The sequence below is a fragment of the Bos taurus genome, chromosome 24 (genome assembly GCF_002263795.3).
Source record: "Bos taurus isolate L1 Dominette 01449 registration number 42190680 breed Hereford chromosome 24, ARS-UCD2.0, whole genome shotgun sequence".
Classification (NCBI taxonomy): Eukaryota; Metazoa; Chordata; class Mammalia; order Artiodactyla; family Bovidae; genus Bos; species Bos taurus.
In genome coordinates this window covers 51,000,331-51,017,196 of record NC_037351.1, presented here as the reverse complement: position 1 = coordinate 51,017,196, position 16,866 = coordinate 51,000,331, and the positions used below count along the sequence as shown (strand labels likewise).

General features: G+C 44.2%; 1 long non-coding RNA gene across 2 annotated transcripts in view; it reads right to left on the bottom strand.

Moving 5' to 3' along the window:
• LOC132343790 (uncharacterized) overlaps window positions 1–16,866 on the bottom strand; it is a 75,552-nt gene that overhangs the window by 33,409 nt on the left and 25,277 nt on the right. For both annotated transcript variants that reach the window (XR_009492750.1, XR_009492749.1), the window contains one exon: window positions 13,348–15,571. This is a non-coding gene — a long non-coding RNA (uncharacterized lncRNA). The remainder of the gene's footprint in view (window positions 1–13,347; window positions 15,572–16,866) is intronic.

The window sequence follows — 16,866 nt, the reverse complement described above, 5'->3', positions numbered from 1 at the left end:
CACCTTGGTAATCATGACACATAGATACATTTAGTAATAAAGCCTTGGTGGCTATGTTATGTACCAACACACACCCACCTTCAAAACAACCCAGCCACATCATTCGAGAGTCACTGCCCTCACAGCCCCCTTTTTGGTTCAGCCCTTTATCCGTCTTTGAAACCCATCTGACTCTCACACAAAGAACATATAAGCAGGGCCAGATCAGCCCTTCAGCAGTTCCACATCAGATTAACTTGGTTACTGAGTTTCTTAGCAATGTCATAACAAATTACCACCAACTGGGTGGCTTAAAGCAAAGTGAATTTATTCTCTTTTACAGTTCTGGAGGCTAGAAGTCTGAAATCAAAGTGAGTTGGCTCCGTCTGACTATAAAAGAGAATTTTTTCCATGCCTCTCTCCTAGCTTCTGGGGGTTGCCAGCATGCGGTAGTGGTCTTTAGCAAGGAAGCGCGTGACTCCTATCCCTGCCCCCATCTTCACACAGCCTTCTTCCCTGAGTATCTGCTTCCACATTTCCCTCTTCTTCCAAGGGCATCAGTCATATCAGATTTAACCCACTGGGGGATATTACTCTGATTACATCCCCAAAGATTCTACTTCCAACTAAGGTCACAATCACAGATTTGGGGGTTAATCTTCAACATCTATTATTGGGGGGGGCACAATTCAATCCAAAGAAGCTATTAAAGCAGTTGCCAACTCATAGCCAGGTTCTTCTAACTGGCCTACTGTAATCTCTTCTCCTAAAACTAAACCTTGTTGAACAAAGGTTTTTGGAAGAAGGTTCAGATCTTGCCTTACCCTCTCATACACAGATTTAAGCCCTGTCTTTCTCTCCTGTGTTCTTCCTGGCACCAGAGTCCTAGCTTCTACAAGCCCCACAAATGTCCCTTCTTCCTTCCCCTGGGCCTCCAAAATTAGACTCCTCAACCCTTCAGCCTGTTATGATGGGCTGAAACCTTCAGCCTTGAAACCAACTTCCCATTCATCCACCCCAGCCAGCGTTGAAGGAGTCTGTGCAGAGTGTGGTATGCATGACACTGGGCAGCTCTCCGGGTACTGTAATCATCCTCAGAGCCTGGCCCCAGTCAGGATATGCAATTACCACTGGCCCAAGCAGCTCAGTGGGCAGAAACCCAGGATGCTCCTCACAAGTAAGGGAGAATGAGGTGTCTATGCCCAGGTCAAGGAGGCTGGGAACCTTGGACAGCACAGCATCACTCTGGGTAACTGTCTAATCATGTCTGGGGTAAATCTGAAACGAGACAAGTTTCCTGCTCAGCTTCTCATGTGCTTCTTCTCAGGGCAGAAACCCATTTCGAGGGATGGTTAGCTCTGAGCCCATGGAAGATGACATATGGGTGGAAATAGTTAAAATAGAAACACCAGACTTTTTTTAAAAACAAGGAGATACTTTAGAAATCATATTGAATTCATTTTATTTTACCAAAAAAAAAAAAGGATCAATCTCCGTTTGCCTATTACAACCCAGGGAGTTGGAGACAGAAATAGAGAATGAAAGAGTGAAATGCCTATGGTCACTTTCCTGCCAGGTCACTGACCAGGAACTGGGCGCAGGTGAAATTACAGGTCAACCTCATTGTTTTCCAAAGCTTTAAGCAGCAGTCTCTGAATGGGAAGAGCTGACCTTGCTAGAAGGAGCCATCACACTCTCTAGTCTCCCCAGCAAACTCTGAGAGATTCCCAGCTTGGTTCCAGTTGGGAACACGCAGGCCTAATGTCAGGATCCAGGAAGCCAGCTCTTCCCCATTGCTCACTGGCAGGTGGCTTTGTGTGGCAGCACCTGGCTTGGGTGGAATCGCCTGCCACCTCGCAACAGTGTTGAGAACAACGAGCAGGCTGAACAAATCTCATTCCCATGGCAGCAGATCCCACTGAGAACTCTGCTATGCTTTTCAAGATGTACTTACAGCAGAAGCGTCAGCCCCTGGGCCGAAGGGAGGCTCTCAGAGGCCGGGCTGTAATCAGAGCCCGTTCATTAGTGAGCCCGACCCTCAGGACAATCAGAGTGAGGAGTGTTCTGGCCGGTGTCGCCTGTGGTGTTCAATCAATCAGCACAACCACCACCGCAGCGGTCCCGCAGCTGCCTGCCCAACTGCCCCGTGAGGAGCTTCCGAAGAAAAACCGAGGAGCCAAAGAAAACCAAAGCCGACAAGCCAGATCCTTGTGATGGGAGGCAGCCCTGTGGGACTGGGCGGCTCTTCAGAGGGACAACGACGTGGAGCTGGACCAAGCCTGGCCCAGAGGGTCCCTAAGGCAGCCCGTCCTCTGCTCTTAAAAGAGGGATGACATCCCAGCGCGTCGGCCCTGCGGGAAGGAGCAGGCGACACATCTGAAGGAGGGCTTCTCTGTGCCTCCATCTATCCCAGCACCTCGCTCCTGGCCCTCCCTCCAGATGCTCCCCTTTGCCAGACCATCTCCCTTAGCCGCAAGTGCCCCTCTCAGCATCACTGAGAGCCTTTCTGTGTGATGATCTTCAGTTTCCAGGAGGCCCTGTTTTACCCAGGTCTCTCTCCACCTGGAAGAGTTCAGTTTTAAAAAGCTTTATCCCCAGAGGTTTGTTAAGCAGGTGGTCCAATCAGAGGATGGGTTCACAGGGATCATCGAGGGCCCTGAGTCCAGCCTTACCATTTCCCAGAAAACTCAGGATGTTAAAATATGTTGCAATGAAGAGCTAAATGTACAACATCTGCCAGATGTGTGATACTACACGGTAAACATGAAGTCTATAACATTTGAAACGTTAAGAGTAGAAATCATGAAAGTTCTGTAGAAGCTGGTAGTGGCTAAGACCATGTTACAACCCTTGGCTAGAAAAGGAGGTAATATATGAGTTTGCTAGGGCCCCCCACAACAAAGTATTGATATCAATACTACAGAAAGGAGTGGCTTAAACTGAGGGAAATTGATTCTCTCTCCGGTCTAGAGCCTAGAAGCTGGAAATCAAGGTGTCAGCAGGGTTAGCTCCTGCTGAGGGATAATTTGGTCCCTGCCTGTCTCCTTGCTTCCACTGACAGCAACAATCCCCAGCGCTCCTTGATCTACAGAAGCGCTGCTCCCTTCTCTGCCTCCATAGTCACCTGGCTTCTCCTCCATCTCCTCACATCATCTCCCTCTGTGGACATGTCCTCTTCTCTTCCTCGAAGGACCCCAGTCATACTGATTTAGGGTCCTCTCTCATCATATGGGGCTTCCCTGGTGGCTCCATGGTAAAGAATCCGCCTGCAGTGCAGGAGATTCAGGAGACACTGGTTTGATCCCTGGGTCAGGAAGATTTCCCCCGGAGAAGGGCATGGTAACCCATTCCAGTATTCCTGCCTGGAGAATCCCATGGACAGAGGAGCCTGGCGGGCTCCATTCCATGGGGTCACAAACAGTTGGACACGACTGAATCAACTTAGCACACATGCTTGTCATATACGACCTCATGTCAACTCAATCACACCTGCAAAGACCTTCTTTCCAAACCAGGTCACATTCACAGGTACCAGGGTTAGGATTTCAGCAGTCCTCTGGGGGATACAACACAGCTTGTAACAGGCAGAACCCTCTTTACCACCTTCTCACTCTGAAGGATAACAGATGGTAACAGACATTGAAAGCGTGGAGTTGGTACACGACACGTTTAAGCTTTGTAAGCAAACTGTGTGTTTCTCAAAACATCTATTTTCCTTGAAAATAAGATGTCAAAGGGACATCAAAGGGATGTCAAAGACAATATCCTGAGCCCCGTGTCTCTCCCTCCCGGTGCAGAACAACTAAAATCCACGTTGCTTCTTCAGAAAACCAATCTATATGTAAAGTAATGCTAGAAATGACCAGGGAGCAGCTTTCCTCAGCCCACGTTTGATTTCACATTCACCCAAGGTTCCAGCAAAGACAACCGACGCCCACCCCACCAGCAATCGGCCACCTTTAGAGACAGCGAGATTCTCTTGGAGGAGTGTGTCTGTGTCTCTCTGTCTGTTATGAAGGACTGGAGAGGAAGAAGGTTGGAAAACGTAGCTTCTTTTATGGGATTTAGAAGATAGGAAAAACCTTCCATCCCTACCCTTGAAACTTTTCTTTCTGAACCTCAACTGCTCTGATTACCACTCTCTTCAGCCTCACAGTGACTCCTTGTGGCTTTGATGATGAGATGGCTGAGCAACCAAGGCCACCTCACCCACTCAGGATTGCCCAAATGGTGACTGGTGAAGCCTAGGACTCAGTGGGGTGTAGAATTTCCATTTTTTCAGGTTCAGAACTTTCTTTGACATACTTTGGCTCTGTAGAGAACTGAGATTCTTAGAAATATAATTGAGGCAAGTTTGGATGGTCTCTGGGTTTGCAGAGGTCAAAGTCTAAGGGGAAAAAAAATTCAAAGATGGATCCTGCAAAGGTTCCAATGAGTCTAGTAACTAAATGACTTCTGGCTTTCAGTTATATCCTTACTAACCATTAAAGGAAACTTTTCTTAGGACGAATTAGGTTTTAAGTTCAACTCATTATAGTTTCCTCAGCGCGAACCAAGGTCTGAAGCACCAGGTCTGATGAAAGACCGGGAGGCTCCCTGGCCTCTTGTACTTCATATGTAATTAAATTTCCAGGGGTTGGCCAGCTTCACTCTCCTCTGAGCACTGCGGAGGTTACATGAGAAGCCCATGACCCTGCTTCTTCCCTGAAGGACTTTAGAATATCAGGGAGACCCAACTTACATACTTGACGCAAAGAATTTTAAATGCTAGCATAACGTGCAGTGCTGAATAAAGTATAATCCAAGCCCATCATGTGCAGTAAAAGCTGCAGGCAGTTCTCGTAAGGAGGGATGGATATGGTGTGGAGTTAAGGGAAGGTTCTCCATGGAATCCGTGCTGTCCCTCCTGGCTTGGCCTGGCTACAGTTTCTGAAACCTTTAACTTGCAGCCCAGAACAATTCCAATCATTAAGTTTGGAAGGTTTGGAATTCCTCCTACGTTTTCTCCAGTTTTTAACCATAACACACAGTAAGCAAAGTACTGCTACTTTCTACTGCCACTCGGCACTCACAAGAGCATCAGGAAGCAGTACTAGTCTAGATTAGTTCTTCCTGCTCTTCTAGCTCAGTATCCACCCTTCTCCAGCTGATGTGTATGCAGCAGATCCATGGACTCATTTGCTCTCTGCCCGAAGGTGGTCTTGGCCACTGAGAGCTGCAGGCGGGAGATGAGGAAGCAGGAGGGGAGTGGGACTGGGCACTTATTTTATACTGGCCCTCACCTGCCAGCTTAGTGTGGGGCATCTGCCTGCTTCCTCTGAAGACCACAGCCCCATCAGGCAACTCAACCCCCAACCTTACAGTATTCTAGAAGCTCTTTCCATTTACATCTTCAGGCTTCGGAGTTGTGTTAGTCTCTCAGCTGTGTCCGACTCTTTGCAACCCCATGGACTATAGCCCGCCAGGCTCCTCTGTCCATGGGATTCTCCAGGCAAGAATATTGAAATGGGTTGCCATGCCCTCCTTATATCTCCTGCATTGGCAGGTGGATTCTTTACCGCCTGAGCCACCAGTGAAGCCCACAGAAATAGCAAGGTCTCCCTTCTAATATTATACCCCAATGCTGCACCATCTCTTGCTGCTTTTGCTCTTGCAAATAGTACTTTCCAAGTTTAAACTAACTCAAGTTATTCAATTTGAGTGTCATCTGTTTCCTGAAAGTATCTCACTGATACAAATCCTTACTTCTGCCCTGTGTGATGCAATCTGATGTTTTTTATTCCATTCTTAAAAGCAAACAAACATTAAAAAACTATTGTCTCTCACTTAATTGATTTCACAATCAACTAAGGAGTAGTGACCCATAGTTTGGGGAATCAAACTTGTCTTCATCAAAAACAACTGAACTTACTGTTCTAACATAAACCATATTCCCATCAGCGGAATGTCTGGAATTAGTCTTATGTCCTAGATGAGACCCTGGCCAACTGGGCCTTCATTGACCTGCAGCTTCTTGTCTATACCTGGCCCCCTTTTAGAGGTCTCATTCCTGTAACTGAGCCTCTTTCAGTCCCAGTTACCAGTTTTACCTAATCCCCAGTGGGCCTCTAACTGGCCTGAGCATGAGGCCCATGGCCTGGTGGATCAGCTTCCTAGGGTTTCTGTAACAAACTGCCCAAACCAGGTGACAGAAAGCAACATAAATTCACCCCCTCACAGCTCTGGTGGCCAGAACTCTGAAATTAAACCCACACTTGTGCAGAGGCGCTATAAGGGATTCTGTCCTTCGTCTCCTCCAGCCTCAGGTTGTTCAGTCGCTCAGTCGTGCCCGACCCTTTGCGACCCCATGGACTGCAGCACACCAGGCCTCCCTGTCAATCACCAACTCCTGGAGCTTGCTCAAACTCATGTCCATTGAGTCGGTGATGCCATCCAACCATCTCATCCTCTGTCATCCCCTTCTCCTCCTACCTTCAATCTTTTCCAGCATCAGGGTTTTTTTCTCAATGAATCAGCTCTTCACATCAGGTGGCCAAAGTACTGGAGCTTCAGCTTCAGCATCAGTCCTTCCAGTGAATATTCAGGATTGATTTCCTTTAGGATTGACTGGTTTGATCTCCTTGCTGTCCAAGGGACTCTCAAGTGTGTTCTCCAGCACCACAGTTTGAAAGCATCGATTCTTTGGGCCTCAAGCCGTTCTTTATGGTCCAACTCTCACATCTATACAGACTACTAGAAAAATCATAGCTTTGACTATGCAGCCCTTTGTCAGCAGAGTGATGTCTCTGCTTTTTAATATGCTGTCTAGGTTTGTCATAGCTTTGTAGTTGCAGGCGTCCCTGGGCCTGTGGCTTCATCAGTCTGACGTCTGCCTCTTTTCATATGGCCTCCTTCTCTCTGGGTCTTTTCATCTGTGTGTCTCTTGTAAGGACGCATGTCATTGGATTTAGGTTCCATGCGGTTAATCCGGGATAATCTTATCTCAAGATCCTTAACTTAATTACATCTGTAAAGAACTTTTCTCCAAATAAGCCTAATTTTTTCACTGTTATAGAGTCCATAGATTAGAATATAGACATATCTTTAGAGCTGCCATTCAACCCACCACATTTGGTACCTTGACAAACCCACTAGCTCTTGAAAGCTCCCATGCAGAGCTTACGGCTGTACATTCAACTTTGATGGACCCTCAAAACCAAGGCACTAGGAGAAGCACCACAGTTCAGAGATGACTGGGCATAACCCCACCAGACAGATCCATACCTGGGGATGGAAATAACCAGAAAATCAAGTTTTGGATGTTAGAGTTGAACTATAAAGAAAGCTGAGCACCGAAGAATTGATGCTTTTGAACCGTGGTGTTGGAGAAGATTCTTGAGAGTCCCTTGGACTGCAAGGAGATCCAACCAGTCCATCCTAAAGGAAATCAGTCCTGAATATTCATTGGAAGGATTAATGTTGAAGCTGAAACTCCAATACTTTGGCCACCTGATGCGAAGAACTGACTCATTGGAAAAGATCCTGATGCTGGGAAAGATTGAAGGCAGGAGGAGAAGGGGGCAACAGAGGATGAGATGGTTGGATGGCATAACCAGTTCAATGGACGTGAATTTGAGTAAGCTCCAGGAGTTGGTGATGGACAGGGAAGCCTGGCGTGCTGCAGTCCATGGGGTCGCAAAGAGTCGGACACGACTGAGCGACTGAACTGTTTTGGATGCTGGTCCTATTGTTCGGCAGCTCACTATCCAGGTGTGTCTGTGCCTCTGCTCTAGTAATGTTGTTGTTTAGTCAGTAAGTCATGCCCTACTCTTTTGCCACCCATGAATGGCAGCCCGCCAGGCTCCTCTGTCCAGGGGATTTCCTAGGCAAGAATACTGGAGTGGGTTGCCATTTCCTTGTCAGGGGATCTACCTGACCAAGGGATCAGACTCACATATCCTGCATTGGCAGGTGGATTATTTACCACTAAACCACCATAGAAGCCCCATTTCTGGTAATACACAGCCACAATTTCTTATCCTCCTGACCAGCCAACCTTAGACAGTATGAGTCATTAAAAAGGCAGATCATGAAGAATGGAAAGGGCTTTGAAAAGTGAGAGAAAAGGTGGTAACCTATGGGAAAGAGCAAACATATAGACACAAAGGAACCCTATTCTTTAATCAAGCAACAAATCTGATTTGAAGCTCAGAATGGAAGTAATATCTTTGAATTACTGTGACAGTGAAGGGAGCATCTTTCCTGTGTGACTCTCAAACTTCCTGGGTACTAATTTCTCTTAAACACTGCAAAAAATCTCCTTGTGGGAAAACAAAAACAAAAACTGCCTTCTTTCAAAGATCGATTCATTCAAGACTCCTAGGAGTCTTTCTCCATCCTGTGGCCAGTCAGGAGGCTGGAACGTGTCTACCCTCCATGGCAGGTCCTAGCCCTGGAGGTCAATATGCTGCACTCTGCTCTTAGATCTGACTGGCCTACACGGAACTCAAGATAAATGGCTGGCATTTTCATGAAGCTTTATCCTATATGACATTGTTTAAATCTAAGAATGAGTAAACCACTGTAAATTCTTATAATCTCAATATAATCAACCTTGCATTAATTGTACATCAAGCTCAGAGCCTGTAATAAAGAATACTGGCAGAAGACAAGGAAAGAGAGTTCTTAGCTGAGCCTTTTGAATGTTAGCAGATGAAGAAAACTGTAGTTTCATTCAGATTATCTCATAAGGAAAGAGTAAATGGTCAAGCCAGAGAAGAAAGCCTCTTCCTTTACTCTGTGGAATGGAGGCTAAGCAGCCCTGCCCCTTGAGGGAAACATCTCATTGGAAAACTGTTAAATTAGATGACCAGGATCTGACAATTTCCATTATTCTGAGCCACTTATGTTGGCCTGATGTAGTCATTCGTGTAAAGTGTAAGTTACCTGGGGCCTGCATGTTGAAGTACTCTCACCTGGCTACCCATGACTGGCCATTAGCAGGATTGTAAAGAGGCTCAGGTAATACAGTGGACACAAAATGGGCTTCTGGCATCTGAAGGTACGAATTTGGGTCTTGCCCTTATTAATTGCTATCTAGAGAGACTGGATGGGCCATTTTTGAGCTCTCTGAGCCTCTGATTCCTCATTGTAATTTAGGAAGAGTAGCAGTCCTTCAATTGTGGGTTTGTTATGAGAGTTAAATGAGGATATTCAATAAATATTTTTTGAGCAACAATTATGTGCCAATTATGTGCTGTCCTGGGCATTCAGGTGCTGTGCTCTGCTAAGTTGCTCAGTCGTGTCTGACTCTTTGCAACCCCATGGACTGTAGCCCACGAGGCTCCTCTGTCCATGGGATTCTCCAGGCAAAAATGCTGGAGTGGGTAGCCATACCCTCCTCCAGGGGATCTTCCTAACCCAGGGATCAAACCCAGGTCTCCTGCATTGCAGGTGGATTCTTTACCATCTGAGCCACCAGGGAAGCCCATGAATACTGGAGTGGGTACCCTAACCCTTCTCCAGAAGATCCTCCCGACCCAGGAATAGAACCAGGGTCTCCTGCATTACAGGCAGATTTTTTACCAGCTGAGCTACAAGGGAAGCCTGGGCATTCAGGTACATAACATAAAACAGACAAAACAGTCCTGTCCTTGCTAAGATGACAATCTAATGGTAGAAGCTACAGCTGAGCGACTTCACTTTCACTTTTCACTTTCATGCATTGGAGAAGGAAATGGCAACCCACTCCAGTGTTCTTGCCTGGAGAATCCCAGGGACGGGGGAGCCTGGTGGGCTGCCGTCTATGGGGTCGCACAGAGTCAGACACAACTGAAGTGACTTAGCAGCAGCAGCAGCAGATAATAAACTATGGTTGAAGTGTTTCCAAAGTTTTTCTATTGTTAATAGATAACATGCATTTTTATTATTCATCTGAAGGAGTTTTGAAATAGATTCTAGATACAAACCTTTTCTTTGTTAGATACGTTATGGAATTATTCTCCTACTCTGTAGTTTGCTTTTTGTCTCTCATTATTTGTCTTTTGGTGAGCAAAATATCTTAATTTTAATGTCATCAGATATATCAATTCTTTATTTTACAGTTAGTGACTCGTCTGTCTTGTTCTTTCCACATTCTGAGGTCTTAAAGATGCTCACCTATGTTACATTCTAAAAGCTTTTATGTTTTTCCATTCACACTTAGGTCTGTATATGCCTGGAATTGTTTTTACATGTAAAATGAGAAAAGGATCCTATTTCATTTTTGCCTGCACGACTATCCAATTACCCTAACTCTATTTATTGGGAAAAACATTCTTTTTCTAGTCTATGGTTTCCTTTGTCACAACTCAAGTCCATACATACATCAGTGAATATCTGGGTCCTCTCTTCTGTTCCATTGGTTGTTTTTTTTAAGCTTTTTGCCAATACTTTGTATGGCAGGTTTGCATGCATGCTCAGTTATATCTGACTCTGCGACTCCAGGGACTGTTGCCCGCCAGGCTCTTCTGTCCATGGGTATTCAAGGCAAGTGTCCTGGAGCAGGTTGCCATTTCCTACTACAGGGGGTCTTTCCTACTACAGGGGACCCCTACTACAGGGATCAAGCCCATCTCTTTCATGAATTCTTTACTGCTGGGCCACCTAGGAAGTCCCCTTTGCCAATACTAGACTAGTCTTAATTACTATAAATTTATAAATTTTAACAATGAGTAGGCCAAGTTTTTTGTTTTTTTTTAAGAATATCGCTTCTCATTCTTTTAGTTTTAGTACAAATTTTAAAATAAGCTTGTTGGGTTCTGGAAAATACTTTGCTGGTATTCTCAATGGGATTGCATTGAATCTATAGATCCATTTGGAAGAACTGATGCCGGGGTCCAGCCCCGGCTGATCCAGGGTATTCGAAGGAGAGACGGCATAGGCGACCTATTTATTTAAATATTTATCAAAGATATAAAGAGTAATAGAATAAGGATAGCTCAGTGAGGAAATTCAGTGGAGAAAAGAGGCTGAATAATTCAGCCAGAAGGTAAGAGAAAGAACGACATGGGGAGACCAAGTTTCGGTGAACAAGGCCCGCACTTTATTTTCCAAAGTAGTTTTTATACCTTAAGTTATGCATAGATAATGGGGGAAGGGGTAGAGTCATGCAGCAATCCAGGCTTTCTTCCTGCAAACTCATCATATGCAAAAGCTTAGGTGATTTGCATCATCTTCTGGCCAGGAGGCCTGTTAACATTTTAAGACCCTTTCTTCAGAAAACTTATTTTTCTCTAAAGGTGATTGGTCAGGAGCCACCCTCCAAAAGCATTAGATAAAGTTGCATTCCTACAGAGCAAAGGTGTGGTGGGCTATAACAAGAAAAAGAATTAACTCAGGGGTCCCAGGTTACAAACATTAAAGCTACTACTTACACCAATTATATTAATCAATACACTGCCAGGGACACAGCAGGTAAGGGATATGGAAACCTAGCAGCAAACATTAGCCCAGTAAGTGAAAATCCCTTCACCAATACAATTTCTAATCAATCTTTTAACTACTCAAAGGAATCTGTGTTTAGACAGTTTAGAACATCTCATGCCTCTCACAGTTGGAAGGCTCTGAGCAATCACATGTGGCCGGAAAAACCTATTCAGGCAGGCTAGAGGATTTCCAAAGGAGTTTGTAGGTTAAACACTGTCACACCCAGGAATTATTAACTGGAGCTGTAAGCTAACTCTTTTCAGAGAGAGGTAGTGAGGGACAGCCCCCCGTAAAGTCAGAGGTGTAGGTGAGAGCACAAAGCAGAAAGTAGGCAGACTCTGGTTTGGGGTGTAAATGCTCAAGAATTTCCAGGGGGACTCTTGAGGCTCGATCCCGCCTTTGCGTATGCCGAGCCTCCTTCCTCATGACCTTTGTCATGGGTGGAGCTCCTCACGCTGGCTCCCGGCAGTGGTAGAATTCCAGTTGAGCTATTCCAGATCCTGAAAGATGATGCTGTGGAAAGTGCTGCACTCAATATGCAATATGCAATATGCACTCAATATGCAATATGCTGGCTCCCAGCAAACTGACATCTTTGATACATATCTTCCCTAATGAATGTATAGATCTATAGGTCTATAGTCAATTTCTGTAACTATTCTCCATGTAATTAAAAAATAATAAACATTTTTCAGTTGGGTACAGTGTTCTATATATGGGAATTAAGTAGTTTTGTAAGCTGTGCTATTCACATCTATATTATTTTTAAGTTTTGTCTGTTTATTCTATCAATTACTGAGAGAGAGATTGTTGTCATTTTCCATTATGACAGCAGATTTATTTATTTCTCTTAGTAATTCTATCAAATACACACACACACACACACACACACAGCATGTTATTAAGAGCGTACAAATTAAAAGTACAGATAAGGCCAAAAATTCAGAAAATGGAGACTAAAAAAGTAACAACAGATTTGGGGGAAAAAAAAAAACCTGGAAATTTTAGAAGTGAAAATTAAAGCAGTAACAAAAAAAGTCATTCAATAGTTGGCTTTAATCCTAAATTAGACACAGCTGAAGAATTACTGAACTGAAAATTAGGTTAAAAGAATCTATCAAGATTAAAAATAGACGAAAGGATGAAAAAAGCAGAAGAGAGAATTGGTTGTAAAATGTTAGAAGAATTAGAGGAACAAGAGGAAAAGAGTAAGTCACCCAGAGACCAGGAAGCTGCTTCGCGTCCCAGTTCAGAGCCCACTAACCCACGTGATTGCCACTGCTCTTGCCACTGCTATTGAAACTCACCCACCACTTTTAATCAGAAGCTCTGGAGTTAACCCCATTGATGCTGCAGAAACCAACATCAAAGCTGTAAGGGCTTACAGTCACTGTCAGAAGTGGAAAAATGACTTCTTCCTCTACTAACCCATCAGTGTAAGACAACCAGCAGCAAACCCCATAGCTCTATAAAGTCAGATTAATAGGGCTTCCCTGGTGGCTCAGTCAGCAAAGAATCCTCCTGCAGTGCAGGAGACCTGGGTTCAGTTCCTTGATCAGGAAGATCCCCTGGAGAAGGAAACGGCAATCCACTCCAGTATTCTTGCCTGGACAATCCATGGACAGAGAAGTCTGACTGGCTATAGTCCATGGGCTTGCAAGGGTCAGACTCCACTTAGCAACTAAACCACCACCAACCACCAGGGAAATGACAGAAGAACCATAAACATCTCACCAAACAACAGAAATGACAAAGTTACAGAATTTGGGGGAAAGGTGGAGTTTAGTTGAAACTTAAAAGAAGCAGTGCTGGGACAGGCTCAAAGCAAAACAAGTCTGGACTGAAAAGTGGATTCAGGGTCCTGTTTCCTTAGACACTAAAAGTTAAGATAGATATGGAATGCTGTGTCTAGCAACCAATTACCTGAAACTCTGCAGATAGACTGAAGCTTGAGGTTCCTTCTCTTTATCAAAGTGGCTCAGATCCTTTGGCAAAAGTGAGATGTTTCATTCTTGTTGATATAATTTCAAGTAACAAAAGATTTCAGAGGAAAAAAAGTACTGTTCACAGGTAAGAAAGCAGGAATCACTTAAAGAAAGAAGTCGTTATGACATTTTACAAGGGCAGCATGTCCTTGGACAAACATTGTCTCCCACTAACTTAGCAGCTAGCTCTATCTGTGGCTATGTCCACCTGATGCCAACATGGCGGGGCAGATTTTACTTTCTCAGTCTGTGTTAATTTTTAGATTCTCATTTCTTTCTTCTACTTTAGTAACTATTTTACACATGATAGTGTATATAAAGTGGTCTTAAAAGATGATCTCATCTTTCTAGTTTCCCGTGTCTGCCAAGACCGTAGTTTGTAGTTCCTCGTTATCTTTTTAGTTCCTTCACACTTTAAAGAAAATAATTTTTAGATTTGTCTTGGCTATTTTAGCGGCTTGAACAAAATGGTTATTTGGGTGTAATTATCTAGTTTACCATTACCCACTCCCTCCACTAAATTAATTTTCATTAGAATATAGTTGGTTTACAATGTTGTGTTAGATTTGGGTGTACAGCAAAGTGAATCCATTACACACACACACTCTTCTTTGGATTCTTTTCCCAAATAGGTCATTACAGAGGTTGAAAAGAGTTTCCTGCGCTGTATGTGTGTGCTTAGTCACTCAGTCATGTCGGACTCTTTGTGACCCCACGGACTGTAGCCCACCAGGCTCCTCTGTCCATGGGGATTCTCCAGGCAAGAATACTGGAGTGGGTTGCCATGCCCTCCTCCAGAGGATCTTCCCAACCCAGGGAGCAAACCCAGGTCTCCCGCATTGCAGGTGGATTCTTTACCATCTGAGCCTGCATTATATAGTAGGTTCTTATTAGTGATCTATTTTATATAGTGTGTACATGTCAATCCAAATCTCCCAATGTATCTACCCCTTCCCCGCTTGGTAACCATAACTTTGTTTTCTACATTTGTGACTCTCTATTTCTATTTTGTAAATAAGTTCGTTTGTCCCGTTTCTTAGATTTCATATATAAGCGATATCATATGATATGACAGTCTCTAGATCCATCCATATCACTGCAAATGGCATTACTTCATTCTTTTTTATGTCTAAGAACACTGCATTGTGTATATGTACCGTGTCTTCTTTGTCTATCCTCCATCAGTGAGCGTTTGTTTCTTCCACATCCTGGCTGTGGCAAATAGGGCTACAGTGAACACAGGGGTGCAAGTATCCTTTGGGATTATGGTTCTCTCTGGGTGTACGCCCAGGAGTGGGACTGCTGGATCAGATGGCAGTTCTGTTTTCAGTTTTTTAAGGAACCTCCGTACTGTTCTCCAAGTGGCTGCACCAATTTACATTCCCACCAACAGTGTAGGAGCGTTCCCTTTTATCTACATCTTCTCCAGCATTTTTTGTTTGTAGATTTTTTTTTGGTGATGGTCATTCTGACCAGTGTGTACCTACTTTCTAATCAATCTTGCACATTTTTGTCAAAATTATCTACTTACACTCAGCTCTAATCATGTCAAGAGGTAACATGCAAATGAGGAATAAGCCCAGCCAGTTTGTGGGCAAGAATGTCTGCCTCTGATGCTGGCCTGAAAAAGGGTATGTGAGCTCAGGACATGGGCACTTTTATTAGATGTCCTTGCATTCAATGGAACCCCAAATATATTTTTGCAAGTGATGAACCCTTTCAGTAAAATTGAATCCACATGTTTTAAATTCATTGACAATTGATGCATTAACAAACTGTATTGTAAGAACAAGCTGATGGCCTCAAACCTTTTAAACCTTGCAGGAAGACTTGTTTCTTCATTTATTTTCCTTAGAAACATGAAGTTTATTATTCCAAGAAAAAAAAAAAAAGCACTCCAACCCCAAACTCTACATAGTCTCCATCTGCCAAGCCCTAGGGGGACTTACCGTGTCTGTGAGAAGGGGAAGGGTTTTATGGCTTAAGAGAACTCAGGATTCCCCTCTGCTGGGCTGGAATTTCCCACTGTTTTTTGCCTTTTAGTTCTCACCTCCAGATCATGTATCAACTTTTTCATCCAATAGATTTTATAGTTTACAAAGGGCTTTCTCATCCATCACCTGACTCCATGACGTCAGCAATTCTAGCTCATGTCTTTATTCCTGTTTAATGGAGGGGAAGAGGAGATTCAGAGAAGTTAGCTGTCTTACCCAAAGCTTCATGATATGATATCCAGCCTCCAAGATGACCAGTTGGTCCCTGGACCAAGGCATATTGTCCCAGGATTGGGCTGTGTGACCTATAGCAGTCAGCAGAAATAATAGCACATTGTTTATAAGATTAGATGACAAAAAAGACTGGCTTCAGTCTTGGGAGGTCCTCTCTCTCTTTCTCTGTCTCTCCCTCTCACTCTTCCTCTCTCACTTCTCAAGACATATTAGGAGGCCTCAGGCCACCTAGGAGAGGTCCATGTGGTGAGGAAATGATGTCTCCAGCCAAAATCCAGCAAAGAACCAGAAAACCGTGTGAAAGAGCTTGGAAGCGGATACTTTAGCCCAAGTTAAGCCTTCAGATAACTGTAGTTAAGCCTTCAGATAACGGCCAACAGCTTAACTGCAACCTTATTAGAGACCCTGTACCAAAACCATTCAGCTAAGCCATTCCTGGATACCTCACTCTCAGTAACTGAATAAATGTTCATTGTTTTAGGTTGCTAGGTTTGGAGTAATTCGTTACACAGCAGCAGATAACTGATACACAGGACTATGTGTGTTTCGCAACAGCAGGACCCAACAGAGATAGCGTATCCACCTCTATCATCCCCAAGGTGGGGAATCCTATATTCAGTAAGAAACATAAGCACCTGTGAAACTCAGGACACACTAGACTTTTAAGTGATGGAGTAATTTAGAGGAAAAAAAATAAGTTTTATATCTGGTAAGCCTTTATAATGAACTTTTCCATTCTTAAAAACTTTTTGGCAATATGATCTATTTGATCTCAACAGAACAGTCTCAGTGTGGAACCCTTTATGTTCACTTTCTGGGTCATAAGTATGCCTGCTAGCCAGCTCTCATCTGCTACCAGGGCATCTACCTGCCTTCAAGGAGTCTTTCTTCTGAGAAGTAGTACTTTAAATACCTTTTCACTGCTTACATAATAAGCCTCTGAATCATCTAAGTGCCAGGTCATCAAGTGCCTTATGTGCTGGACCTCATGGCAAACTGGGCCACTGACAGTATTTCTGAGTCAAGTCGTGCTCAGTGAACACCTAGGAGTCTGCCTATCAAGGAACGGCTCTACCTTTCACCCAACTCACGAACAGTCCCTGGGCAAGCCTTCCATCCTGAAGCGTTAGGGCCTTTGCTATCTACTTGGCAAACTCCCCACCCCAACCAGAAACGGCCTGCTCTCTGCTCCACAAATCTCAGCAGCTGGCCTCTCTCTCTTTATATTC